Source organism: Diadema antillarum, unplaced genomic scaffold (genome assembly GCF_040938485.1).
Source record: "Diadema antillarum isolate AM-2024a unplaced genomic scaffold, OU_Dant_1.0 scf00000032, whole genome shotgun sequence".
Taxonomy (NCBI): Eukaryota; Metazoa; Echinodermata; class Echinoidea; order Diadematoida; family Diadematidae; genus Diadema; species Diadema antillarum.
Genome location: NW_027270921.1, coordinates 780,001 through 793,939, shown reverse-complemented (window position 1 = coordinate 793,939; position 13,939 = coordinate 780,001).

Genomic DNA, 13,939 nt, shown 5'->3' with positions numbered 1-13,939 from the left:
CATCCGTATATGGACACTGCTTTCTGTCTTCAAGTTTACACTGCACTTGTCAATATTCCGTATGTACGGCTTTCAGCTATTTTTGTAGAATGCGCTGAGCACACACACATGTCACACACGCATCTACATAGACACATTGTAATAACCACATACACACAAAAAGAAGGGGAGAAGACATGTCGTTATACATACTAACAGAATCTACTCCAGGGCGACGCTCCTGTAAGTGCAAATATGGGAGCAATTAATGCTTGATTTTACAGCAAGTCTTCTCCGAAGTACCAGGGCAACGAGGATATCGAGTTTCCCCACAAGGACACCTATAGTTGCCATAAAGCGGCTCTCATGGGCTTCAACCATGCATGGACATCAACAGTATTGTTTTGTGATAGATAACAACGCCAACAACGTCTCCTTTAAGTGATTCAATCCACAAACAAACGCACACACACACACACACACACATACACACACACACCACCATGAATCGCACTTTAAAGTTGCGCTCAGAATCACGTAGAACAGTCAACCAGATCTGTAAATAAGGCAGCATATCCAGGATTCCCTGTTATGGCCGATTATATGCGATTGACTCTTCCACATATTAAATCATAGCCTTCGCATTCCAACAATACCTATACAACCATACATACATGTATCATAGAATCATGTCCTTCATTCTTTCACTGTATTTAAGTAATTTTGTTAGTGATAAAATCACCAATTGTGACAATACCTTGACTACTGTCATGATGATGTCTATAGTTTGAGAAATTCCGTATAATGAAGATGGTAGCTTATTATTCTCTACTTGTGTAAACGACAGAAACAGTATGGTTCTGTTGTGTTTTGTCTTATAGAGGATATTCCGCGTCTCATGTGAATAAAACTTTACATCAACTCACCCTTGCACAATATAAGGCAAGAAAATATTATGAGACTTGTTTCGACATACACACATTTTTTTTTTCTTTCTTGTATGTCCTACAGTATGGATTAGTACTGAGTATCACCGGTAGTCGAATGTTAACAGCGTGCATACAATGTCTTTTAAAATGCTGAATATCTTTCTTTCTCGATATTAACGATGTGTTAATGTCACAGGAATGAATCTGCATCTTTACATAGAATTTCGACATTCCTGTTCTACACTGGCGCCTTCCCCCCCCCCCCCCCGTCCCCCCCCCCCTCCATCGTGTTGCCTCATTTCCATCGTTTTCTGCACATCTTCTTCACTGTATTCCTGTGTCTTTTACTTTGTTAGCAGCTTGCTCAATATCATTGATTGAATTGATCGGGGTGGCACAGCAACTGACCTCCACGTGGTCCACCCTGGAAACGTCTGACGTCTAACGAGTTGCCTACTTTTCTGTCACCTGACCTGATCTGATCTCCTTGAGACACCTGTGACTCTGTACACGCTAAGCCTGTTCATCGAGGAACTCTTGTGAACTCCTTTGTAAATATTGTATATATTGTTCCAATTTGTGTATATTACTGCATGACCTCACATGACAGTGCCTACTCCTGGGGTCTTACAACTCAATGTAGAGGGCCTCACTCCTGCAAAGAGAGATGTCGTACATCATCTTGCCTCGCAGCATGAAGCACTTGTGATCCTCCTTCAAGAGACATCTCTCAGACACAGACAGTCCTGTGCCAACATTCCAGGCTTCCTTCTACTTGTCTTTACAGGCAGCCGGCATCATCGTGTTGCTACATAACTTATGTGAAATCTAGTGTGCCATGACTGGGGGGCCGATTTTACCACCCTCCGCCCCGCCGCCCACTCCCTTGTCTACGCTCTAGCGGTGACTGTGTCTAGCTGCCTGAGGGCGTAGCTGCCATACCAAGAGAGTGGACGCCCAACTCAACTCTGCTCTCCGCACCATCACAGGCTGCCTGAAATAAAACCCCGTCCACCAACCAACTCCCTGTGCTAGCAAGGCATTCCACCCCATCACCTTAGAAAAGTAGCCGCTGCAAGACAGGCAGCACTGAAGGCTGCCACAGAAGAATACCACCCCCTCCATACCAAGATGCACGTCGTCTTCCCTAGACGGCGCGCCGTCTAGGGAAGACGAGCAGGAAACCCTTTGTCAGGACTGCACAAGCCCTCGATCTCCTTAGAGAACAGGAACCTCAGCCGGAAGACCTGGCTCAACAACAAATGGAAGGAACAACAGCCTGCAGGCAGACTCACCAACATGCTGTTACTTACATCCCATCCCCCTGGCTGTGACTTCTCACGAAAGGACTGGTGTCGCCTTAATCGACTCCGCACTGGAGTCGGGTGCTTCCAAGCATGCCTGCACCAGTGGAAGCTTTCAGAGACAGACAGATGCGACTGCGGGGAAACACAGACAGCAGATCACCTGGTAGGACTGCACCATCCATCACCTGGCGGGAGGATGGACTGCCCTCTGTAGCCTCACCGGGACCCCTGCTGCCAGGTCCTGACTGAAGGACGCAGCCTTCACCGCATAGGACACAAGTTGACAGATCAGATTGACCACAAGCAAGAAGAAGAAGACGAAGATTGAATTCGAATGTATAACATAGTTACAGCATAGAAATCTTGTAAATATTGTGAATAATTATTACTCGGTGTTACAAAAAACATTTCCCACTTTTGATTCTTAATAGTTCAAAAACTATATATCAGATAAAAATGTCATTGATATGAGTAATAGCTGAATGCTGTACAATTTAGTTGGAGGTGATTTGAATGTGAAAGCCTATATTAGTTTCCTGAAATCAATGATTTATTTCAATGTTAGGTTCCAGATTATGGGCAAATTATAACTAGGGAGGTGTTAGAAAAGGAGAGACAACTCTTCGTAATTCATGCAAACACATGTTCTGGTTCAAAGCGTTACAATGGGATGTCTAGCATTCCACTATACGCTTTGAAGTCATGCTCTGCATCGCTCTAGTTGCAAGGCGAAGTTCGGAGACGAAGAACGCATTTCACCTTTCGTTGAATTACAAACTTTATTTCCCCGTAAAATTTTGAATTAAATACTCAAATTGATTAAGAGTAGTTTAGGAAAGAATTCAATACTATAAACATGTATTTCTAGTTTCTTCGTAATGCGTAAATTGAAATGAAATGAAAATTAGGCCATCTTAAAAACCTAATATTTTTCTATAATGCGCACATTTCCGCATGTTAGTTTTTTATCCTTTAATCTGGGATATTTTGATCTTTCAAATAAAGTACTCCGCTAAAGCGTGTAAAATTGTCATTTTTACACTGCATTTTGATTCGCTGCTCCAATTCAAGGTACACAAATTCATTGTTGCCATCACATTGAAAGAGAGAGAGAGAGCGAAATGCAGTAGGGGCAAGTATTTCTAGATATGAGAGCGCTAGTCCCAATTATTGATGCTCTCTTTTGTCAAAGCACCTGATTTCCACCTGTTCATAGTTATGCGCGTAACTTCTCGGCGGTGCCGCGCATGACTTCAAAGGAGAGCAGGAGTTGTCTCTCCTTTTCTAACACCTCCCTGTTATAACCCTCTGTACAAAAATTGAACTTCACACAAGAACCAGAAGAAACTAGAAATACATGTTTATAATATAGAATTCTTTCCTAAACTACTCTTAATCAATTCGAGTATTTCATTTAAAATTTTACGGGGAAATAAAGCTTGTAATTCAACGAAAGGTGAAATGCGTTCTTCGTCTCCGAACTTCGCCTCCGATGCAGAGCATGACTTCAATAGGTATAGTGGAATGCTAGACATCCCATTGTAACGCTTTGAACCAAAACATGTGTTTGCATGAATTACGAAGAGTTGTCTCTCCTTTTCTAACACCTCCCTGCAGGAACCAATGATGTGTATGTGAGTGTGTGCTTACAATGACCCTGAACAATGGACATGGCTACCTGAGCACTGCTAGTCTGAATTCATGACACTGGGTAAAATGCATGCACATATAAAAAGTGAGCACATGTTTCCATGTGCTTGCATACACCACTTTTCAGAATGAATAAAGACTAGCTGTGACAGTGGAATTCCTCATAAATAATATGTGATAGAGCATTCCAATCCTGGTCATTGACCATTGTCTGGGTATCAACAACACACTCCGATACACACCAATAACCCCCTGTGCAAAGTTGAAGTTTTGTATGGAGGGTTGAAAATAGTATAGAGCAAAATCTGAAACCTACCTGAAAAATTAATGTTGAATTTAACGACACTGAATCATGCGTTCATTTTGAATCACCTCCAACAAAATTGTACACTATTCAGCTATTGCTCATATCAATGTCAGTGTTATCTGATATATAGTTTTTGAACTATAAAGGATCAAAAGTGGGAAATGTTTTTTGTAACACCTATAGTATAACTGTGTTATTCATGTAGAACAGAAATGTTATAATACCGATAGACGGTCTACCGCATAAAACGGTTCGCTTATCACGTTCTTGCTCTTGTGGCTCTCTCCCTCCCTTTCTCTCTCTCTCACTCTCGCTTTCTTTCTTTGCTGTTTGCTTTATTTCAACGTCATTTTTTTCCAGTTTCCTGTACAGTTTTCTTTACCGTGTTTTATTGTCTTTTAGTCAAACGGTTAATGTTAAATCGATTGCATGCGAATGTCAGACATAAGTACAGTAGACCCACTCTAAATACACTGTAAAATACTCATTACACTTATTAATGTGAACCTGACTGGATATCCTCAAAACCAGTCATGGTGACATGGGATTAATGAATTTTCATTGTCATTGCCATTGTCATCGTCCTTGTCATTTTCATTGTCATTGCTATTGCCTCCATCCGAAAACATTAGGATTTTTGGCACAACTCTAGCTCATAAAGTATCGAACAAAGATCATTCCAAGACAAGTGGGTTTCCGCTATAGACTGAATCATCCATAAAGTATGCCTAAATGAGAGTGAGCCTCTGGAAGAGAGCTTCGAGACTTCTTTTACATGTTTTAGGAAAAGTTTTTTTTTTTTTCTTCAGAGAGATTTTACGAAAGAGCTTGACCTTGTTCATTATGCAGCTAGACAGAAAAGTTCAGTAACAGTTTAACATTGTGCTTGAAACAACTCATGTTGATCATTGTGTATCAATGGAAAGAGCATGTGCCAATGAACTCGCAGTTCGCCCGGAAACACGCTCTTCCACTTGAACTCCGTGATGTTTTACTACTTTCATTGTGATGGTAAATTGCGTGAATGTACTTGCATTAATTTATAACTGATTGTGACCATGCATCACAAAATAAACAAAAAGTCGCCAGACATGGATTTTTAGTTAAGAGTAGCTTCTGAAAGAGCAGAATCTAAGCTTTAAAATGATGTATAACTCAATTCAAATGGACTCTCCTAACCTATCGAAATATTGGAAAGAAAGGACACACTCTGTAAAAGTGTGAACTGAGAAAACGTAGTCCATGGGCCAAGACCAGAAAAATTGGTTATTGGTACCACCTGAGGTTGAAAAACCTTTTTGGTGTCATTTTGTTTGTCGGACATAGATATGCTTATCAAGCTATGATAGCATTTCCAAATTAGTAGCTTAGTCATAATAAATGAATTTTTAACCAATTTGGTCTCGTTTTTATATCCCTATACTTCTGAATCGAAACTAACCGCTATACAAAGAAGAGCACTGTCTTCTGTATGTCCACAGGTGTTCTGTTGTAAACGCGGTGCGCTTAGTCTTTATTCAAGGCAGTGAAGGGAATATCCAAAAGGTTATGATGTCCACAGCTGTCACGCGGTGCGCTTAGTCTTTATCCAGAACAATGTACCGTTATCATATCTAAAGTTCCTAATAAAAGGGATTATCTGTACTGTTTTATACTACCCTCTCAACAAATACATCAGTTTTAAACAAAAATCCCTCTGTCCATTTACAACATTGTTTATTATAATGCATTGTAGTGTACCGGTACATTGTTTTTACATTATCTTTCATTGTTGGATGGAAATAAAGCGACATTGGCGTGGTATTAGCGTTTTTACCGTCGCGTTTGCACCGGAAAATGACAAATGATTGAAAAATACGGTAAAAGTCACTAGGAATTGCTTGTTTGTTGTTGTTGTTTTTAGAGAAAAGGATATACACTGTATTATAAGCTTTGGATATTCCCTTCGCCGTCTTGAATATTAGACTAAGCGCTGTAGACATCATAACCTTTGGATATTCCCTTCGCTGCCTTGAATAAAGACTGAGTGCACCGCGTTTACAACAGAACACCTGTGAGCATAGAAGACAGTGCTCTTCTTTGTATAGCGGTTAGTTTCGATTCAGAAGTATAGGGATATATCAACGAGACCAAATTGGTTCAAAATTCATTTATTATGACTAAGCTACTCATTTGGAAATGCTATCATAGCTTGATAAGCATATCTATGCCCGAAAAACAAAATGACACCAAAAAGGTTTTGCCACCTCAGGTGGTACCAACATCTGGCCTGGCCCATGGACTAAACGGGCTCTGAAGTACAGGGTGTAGTCAAGCGCTTAATCTTTACCAAGCTATGCTGGTATTGCCTGTGGAATGAATTGGACAAAAAACAGGATGTTGACCACTGGAGCAACAACAATGAAGGGATTATCGGATGAAGCTGAAATTGAGCATGCTTCATTAGCACATTCTGTACATAATTTAATACTAATTTTCAAATTTTTTCTCTCCAAAGTTATTGGAACTGAAAGTGAAGTGTTTGGACAGGGTTTTTGAGAAATGGGAAGAGGGTTCTATGAGACACAACTAATCACACTATTCCACCAAAATGTGTTCAAGAAAAACTGCTGAAAACACAAGTTCCTGTTTGTTTTATGATCCCAAATTTTGATATGATATAGAAAAAGACTTGCTCTTTCAGAAAATGTGAAAAACTCAAGATTGGTTTGGTTGACTCATTTCACTTATTTTCAGTCCTCACACAAAATCACTGTGTGTGACTATTTGTTCGTTTTGTGGTGCACGGTCACAATTATCTTCCATTGCGGAAATTATGTTTGTTGTGGGACATTATTCCTGCTCGGCCAACATCCTGCAGTACCCCTGGTATAGTCACCTCATATTTTTCCGCAAACGTTTTTTTTTTATTGACCCTAATTCATTTACGCGCATTTTCATATTATTGTTTCAAATGCAGAGACATCTTCATGTTTTTACAATGAAAGGTCAATGTACTTTGCTACAGTACTGTACATGCTAGCGCTGGTTTCATAGTGAAACTTTACCAAAGTGATGTCATCTGGCTGCTCAGGATAAGATTTACCTAAAGAGCGTTTTTAAAGACAACTTATCCGCGGATGTCGTCCGGATGTTAGCCCGAATCTTCCCTATACCACTAACGCAATAATTAAGAACCCTGAACCACTAATGCAAACCAGAAGAAGGGTTCAGTCTCCGACACTAGGGATAACAGACGAATGATAGGATCAGCGGATAATATCATGGAACTACAAACGAATTTCGTTTGTAACTCCATGATAATATCCCTATGATGCTCACTCATGTGCCGCATTCGCAAGTAGAGAACAGCGGGATAACGATCGCGATCCTAATTTCGATTTCTTCTTCTTCTTCTTCTTCTTATTATTATTATTATTATTATTATCATTATTATTATTGTTATTATTAATATCATTGTTATTATCATTATTATTATCATTACATTTATTATTACTTTTATTATCATTCAGTTCAGTTCTGTTGTTATCTCTGAGGTCACTCTTTTTTTCTTATTCCAGGATGGGCTGGTGCCCTACCGCTAACATTCACCGTCATTCTAGCGCCCCCTGCCAACATGGCGGTCGAATGCGTCGGCTACAGGCCCGTGCTTCTCGTCAGCCTCGCAGCGGCAACCATCGGCATTCTCACCACGTCGTTCATGCCCAAGTTCCCGCCGATCTTCGCTTCCTACAGCATCCTATTTGGCATGGGCCCGGGCACGCTCAGCGTTGTCACCGTGGCTCTCGTGACTGAGCACTTCCGAACAACTAACGCCATACGGGCGCTTGCTCTGACGCTGAGCGGGAGCAGTATAGGTGGATAGCAATACCAATTGTCGCTCACACTATGAGTTTTCGGGTATTACAATTATTCGTTATTCCGTAGGTTCGTTATTCCAAAACGTCCATTATGTAAACCCAAATGTTCGTTTATCCGAAAAATGAAGAAGGGGTCCTTGATCCCAGTATTCTGGGGTTATTTGGGAGGTTTGTCATTCCTATGGTCCGTATTAATTCCGAATAGTCGTTATTCCGCAAATGAAATGCGAGTTCGTCATTCCGAAATTGAAAAGTGCGTCTTAATTAGCATCTAGCATACACTTCGGAATTACGGACTTTGTATTATTTTTGGGGATAACGAACCTATTTTCGGATTAACGAATTAACCATCCAAATAACAAACCAAATTCATTTTCGTATGAACGAAACAGCTGAATAAAGAAACCTTGTTTCAGTCTCGGATTGACTTTTGGAATAACGAACTGTAAGTGATTCTTTAGAGGTCCTGGTGATGTAGCTCTGCCGACAGTGGCGAGCGCAGCGAGTCCAGCGCCTCTAAAAGCGCGAGAACCTTTTGAGATCACTGAGTATACATACTCTTCATAAGGGAGGAGAAAACTTAAACCAATCTCATTGAATGCCCTTGGTGATTATTAAGAAAACCACTTCTACTAAAGCATAAAGCCATTAGCGTTCTGCTCTTGGCTTATTTTGCTGCCAAAACACGAGTAACAAATTCGGGAAATTTAGAGCATGACCATAGTTTAAAGAAAATACAATGAAGGAAAGACCCCGAAAAGTCAACCTGCTACGGGTAATACCTCTCCGTTTGTTCTAGGACTGTCGATCTTCTCGCTTCTGTCGCTACAAGTAGGCCTAAGGTAAGATGACCTTCGGCAAAGACCCATTTAAGCCGAGATTAAGAGAAGGAAGGACCCTATACCAGACCCGTGATCGGTAACAAGTTTTACCTAAATTTTTTGTTTGAATTGTCCCAATGCAACGGGGGGGGGGGGGGGGGGGGGGGGAGGGGAGGGGATTCCCATGATAGGCCTACTCATTAGAAGTTAATGTCATAAATAACATGTTAATGATGTCAAGTAATTATAATTGGGTATACTTGATTTGCTGAACCCGAAATGTCATCGCGTAATGAAACGCTAAATTCGGATAGTTTCTCTTTTTTTTTCTTTTTTTTTCTTCTGCAGGTGCGTTGAGCTTACCGCCTTTTGAGACGTTTCTCATCGAGCATTTCGGATGGCGGATAACTTTGCGCATATTGGCGGCATTGCTGGCCGTAGTCGGGACACCCTGTGTGCTCTGTTTCCCTGCTCCCAACTCACAGGACAAGAAAACTCTAGACGAACGCCGTGCAGGATTGGGTAAAGCTATGGTTTAAATCGCCAATGGGGAGGACAAGGTGGATATTAAACATGAGGTCGAGCAAACGACGGGTAGTTCAGGAAAGCAGTTCAGTACTATGGCCAGTAGGTGGCGACAGGTTCTGATGTACCCGGAGGTGTACATGATCTCCCTTGGTTACCTCCTGCAAGGGGTTACAGATTGCTTCTACTATGTCAACCTGGTGAGGAACATTGACTCTGCTCCGGCACGATCCTCAGACAAGATCTTGTTTTTAATTGATAAACAGGATTGATCACTATTGCTTTATCAGAAAGATGTATATATCCCCAGACACGATATTGTCTTAATTGATAACTAGGATTGATCACCATTGCTTTATCAGAATGATGTATATCCCCAGACACGATCTTGTCTGAATTGATAAACAGGATTGATCACTATTGCTTTCTTTGAAAGATGTATAAGTATCAACCCCCGTGGCAATTTTACTCCTTTATCTTTGACTTCATTGGCTGCTCTGTAAAAAAATGAAGCAAATAAACAAACAAACAAACAAACAGATTGATTGTCAAGGATCCTTCCTGGGCCCCAAGCAACAAGATTGTACGCTTTTATATGCATTTTGTTGGTATCAATCATTTTGATTTCAATAGCCTTTGACGTTCAACTCACAGAGACTGCCATGTCGTGCTAATGCAGCCTTTGAGTCTCAGCTATTCTTTGTGTGTGTGTGTGTGTGTGTGTGTGTGCGATCTTTGCGTCCCCATTTCCATAGTGACAATGAATAAATACTATTTCCCAATGTGTTGTTTATTATGTAACAATCACTGTTGAATAATTATGTGCTTCATCTGTACCAACATTTCCGTCTTGCTTTCCAAGTCAGCTATATTGTCTCAATTGGTTATTCGATCGAAGTTGGCTCTCTGGCACTCGTCATCCTAGGCGTGTCTAACCTCGTGGGGAAGTTGTTCATGTCGTTGCTAGGTGAATTCTTCCCGCTACCAAACATCTTCCTTTCAATGTTCGGATCCCTCGTTGGGTCAGCCGTCATGACTTGCCTTCTGGTAGTGGACAACATCACCATAATCTTGGCTCTTGTTTCCGGTAAGTCGTCACATTTACTGTACAAGGTGAATGCTTACTGGAAGAGGATTAAAATCAAAGGAAATTTGATGGAAGTCGTTAAAATTGTGAAGAAAAGGACGGGCAGTAGAAGTCGAGCAGTTGAGCTTGTCAGCCGATTTTGGTACAGAAATGAGCAGAACATCCCCCCCCCCCCTCCTGAAAACGAATTGACGTCCCAGTTCTCAAAGTCGATCGGCCCCCTTACTTTGAAAAACGTATAACAGCCAGGCCCTAGCTGACTTTTATATCAGGGGCGGAGCACTAATCACTTTAGCGTGTGATTAATTTTGCTGATATGAAATAAACAATAAAACATGAAAGAACAAAAAGTTTATGCAATTCAAATCAGATTGCATTGAATTTTTGATGAAATTAGATTGATCTTAATCGCATCGAAATGGCCAATTCTATTGAATTTTGCTGTATAATGACCAAAGCAGGACCTACACTGAGATTTCTTTTTTCTTTTTTCTTTCTTTTTTTTGTTTTTGTTTTGTTTCTGTCAATTTCTCTACCGACTGCCATCAGTTGCCGGGGGAGTGCTGGTGCCTATTACTAGTGCGGTAATCTACTCGATCCCTCTCGACTTCTTCACGGCAGAGAGCGCGCCGCCGGTCTGGTCTACTATTGTCTTCTGTAACGGAATCGGCTACCTCTTGGGGTCTCTTGCGGGTGAGAATACAGCGCACTCCCGTTATAACGAGCACGGTTATAACGAAAATCCGGTTACAACGAAATGAAAATCAAGGCTGCAACATTATCAGCTCTTTGTTCTTTATTGTTTGCTAGTTCAGTTATAACGAAATAAAACTGCCGGTCCCGAGGACTTCTTTATAACGGGAGTCCACTGTATACAACGTGGTTGAGTATAACGTGTGGTAAATCCAATGCACAGCTTTCCTTCAGTCCATTTCTCGACCAGTAGCAATCATTTGTATCTTGCAATCACTTTTCAGAGACAACGGCTATAAAAGGACGCAAAGGAGGACACGAAACAAAAACATCAAGTGCCAGTAATATAGTTTCAGCGGACGTTGCAGTCGTTTACATTAATGCCTTTGAGCTTTCGACCTTTTTAAGTGTCTTCGTCAGGGCGTCAAAGCAACCAAATTGAAAACCTTGAAACTTGAACAGAATAATGCAAAACAAAAGAGAGCAAAAAGACCACAAAAATAGTGTTTCGTAAAGCATAATTGAACATTCTGATCCTTTCGGGCTCTTTGCTCTTCATGTATAGTAAATATTCGTCAGAATTAGACCTCGCTATTGCTAACTGTTTTTTTTTTTTAATTGGCAACACTTCATCCCTAACAAAAATGTCGTGTGGTACTCCCTGTGGTATACCTACTGGTCAGTACCACACTATGTACCGCCCAAAATAAATGTTACCACAGGAACTGCGTGGTACTGTACCACAGGCTTGAAAGGTACTCCCTGCATGTGGTACTTGTCAGTACCACACAATGTACCACACAACTTGTTACCACAGGAACTGTGTTGTACTGTATCACAGGCTCGTGTGGTACTCCCTGTGGTATAACACACCATGTACCACACAAACACAATTATGGCAGCACAGGTACTGTGTGGTACTGTACCACATGCTCGTGTGGTACTCTGTGTGGTACTCCGTGTGGTACTAATTGTCGGTATCACCATGTACCACACAAACATAATATACATTAGCACAGGTACGCTATCACTGTGTAGTACTGTTATATATACCACAGGCTCGTTTGGTACTCCGTGTGGTACTTGTCGGTATCACACAATATAATGTACCAAACAAGCATAAGGTATGTTATAGCACACGTGAGAATCCTGTTTGTTATACTGTACCACAGGCTGGGTGTGATCAGGGAGGTGAGAGGACCTCTCACCTCCCTGGTGTGATATAGATGGCTGTGGTATCTGTGTGGTGCTGCGATATGTCCAGTGGTGTCAGATGTTAACACAAAGTACCATTTAAGAATATCTGATATTGGGAGTAAATTCCCCTCTAATATACTTCATGAATCACGTTACCTCACCTCACTCCCCCCCCCCCCCCCCCCCCCCACTTACACCACCAATTAGGGAGGAAGGTGACAGGCCTATGACATGCATACATGATAATATTGTGCTTTCACCTGCTTAGGCCTATCAAACCATTTTTTTTTACCATTTCGATTATAATCATGCAACATCCTAATTTCACTTTGACACAGTATAGAGAAAAACAACACCGACATAGTCATCCCTGATTCTCTATGTTGTTCTTTGTCAGGTCAATCGATAGACAGAACAGGATCGTACAGTGCCGCCATTTTATCATTTGTGGTGATGTACGTCATTTCCGCTTCCCTGTTTGCCTTCGCACCGCTTTACCAGAAGTACTTCGCCGAGGACCGCTTCATCACATTCGAAATAAGACGGCAAAAGAAGCTGAAGAGGCGCCGCAGAACTGGATACTCTAAGCAAACTGCGAGTGCAGACATATCAGAGATTTAACGCCAAGATAAGCGTTGGCTGTGAGGCTGGGGTCTGAGGCGTGTTAGTTATGCCTCTAATGGTACAATCTTGCCGAGGAGAAGGTGCCCCCCCCCCCCTTATTTCAAAAGCTCCGTCTATACTTTTATAGCACGCACACAAACATCAGGTGATGTCCGTTATTTCGAAGATTCATTACTCCGAAAAAACACAAATTTCCCATGCCTATGATAAAGGTTTGTTAATCCAAATATAAAAAGTAAATCCGAACATTTTGTGGCGTTATTCCGAAGATTCGTTGTTCCGAAGATTCGTTGTTCCAAAGACTCGTTATCCAAAAATGATGAGGTTCGTTAATCCGAAAAAGTAAAAACGGTGCGTGCTAACAAATCTTCGGAATCACAAATCTTATTTCAATTTCGGATTAACGAATCTTCGGAATAGCGAATCTTATTTCATTTTTTGATTAACGAATCTTTAGAAAAACGAACCTTCGCAATAACGAACTGTACAAATCCAAACAACAACAATCAGGCATTTGTTCTCACTCAGCCCACACCACACTCTCTCCCTCTCTATCTCCCCTCCTTCACACTCTTATTTTCTTTTTGTTTCCCTGATATTTATTCAATTCAATTCAATTCAAATGATTGTATTTCCATAAAAAGTGATACAAAGTTATACATAACGCTTACATGGGTACATAATATTTAAGAGAACTTTGAATCACGTAAGTTTCAACAAAACATGAATACAATTATCATAATGATATCAATCCTGGTTTACATAGATAAACAAGTAAGCAATACAATCTTGATTTATAACTACGTGGAAAAGAGGAATTCAGAAGAAAAGCATAGCTGGTAAAATCTGTGAATTACTCTCGAAGGTGAGGGCATCTCAAGATCCGTCTAGGACTCCATGTATGAAAATTTTGATATCCTGATGTCAGGCGATATAATCAGAAAATTAAAAAAAGGACTA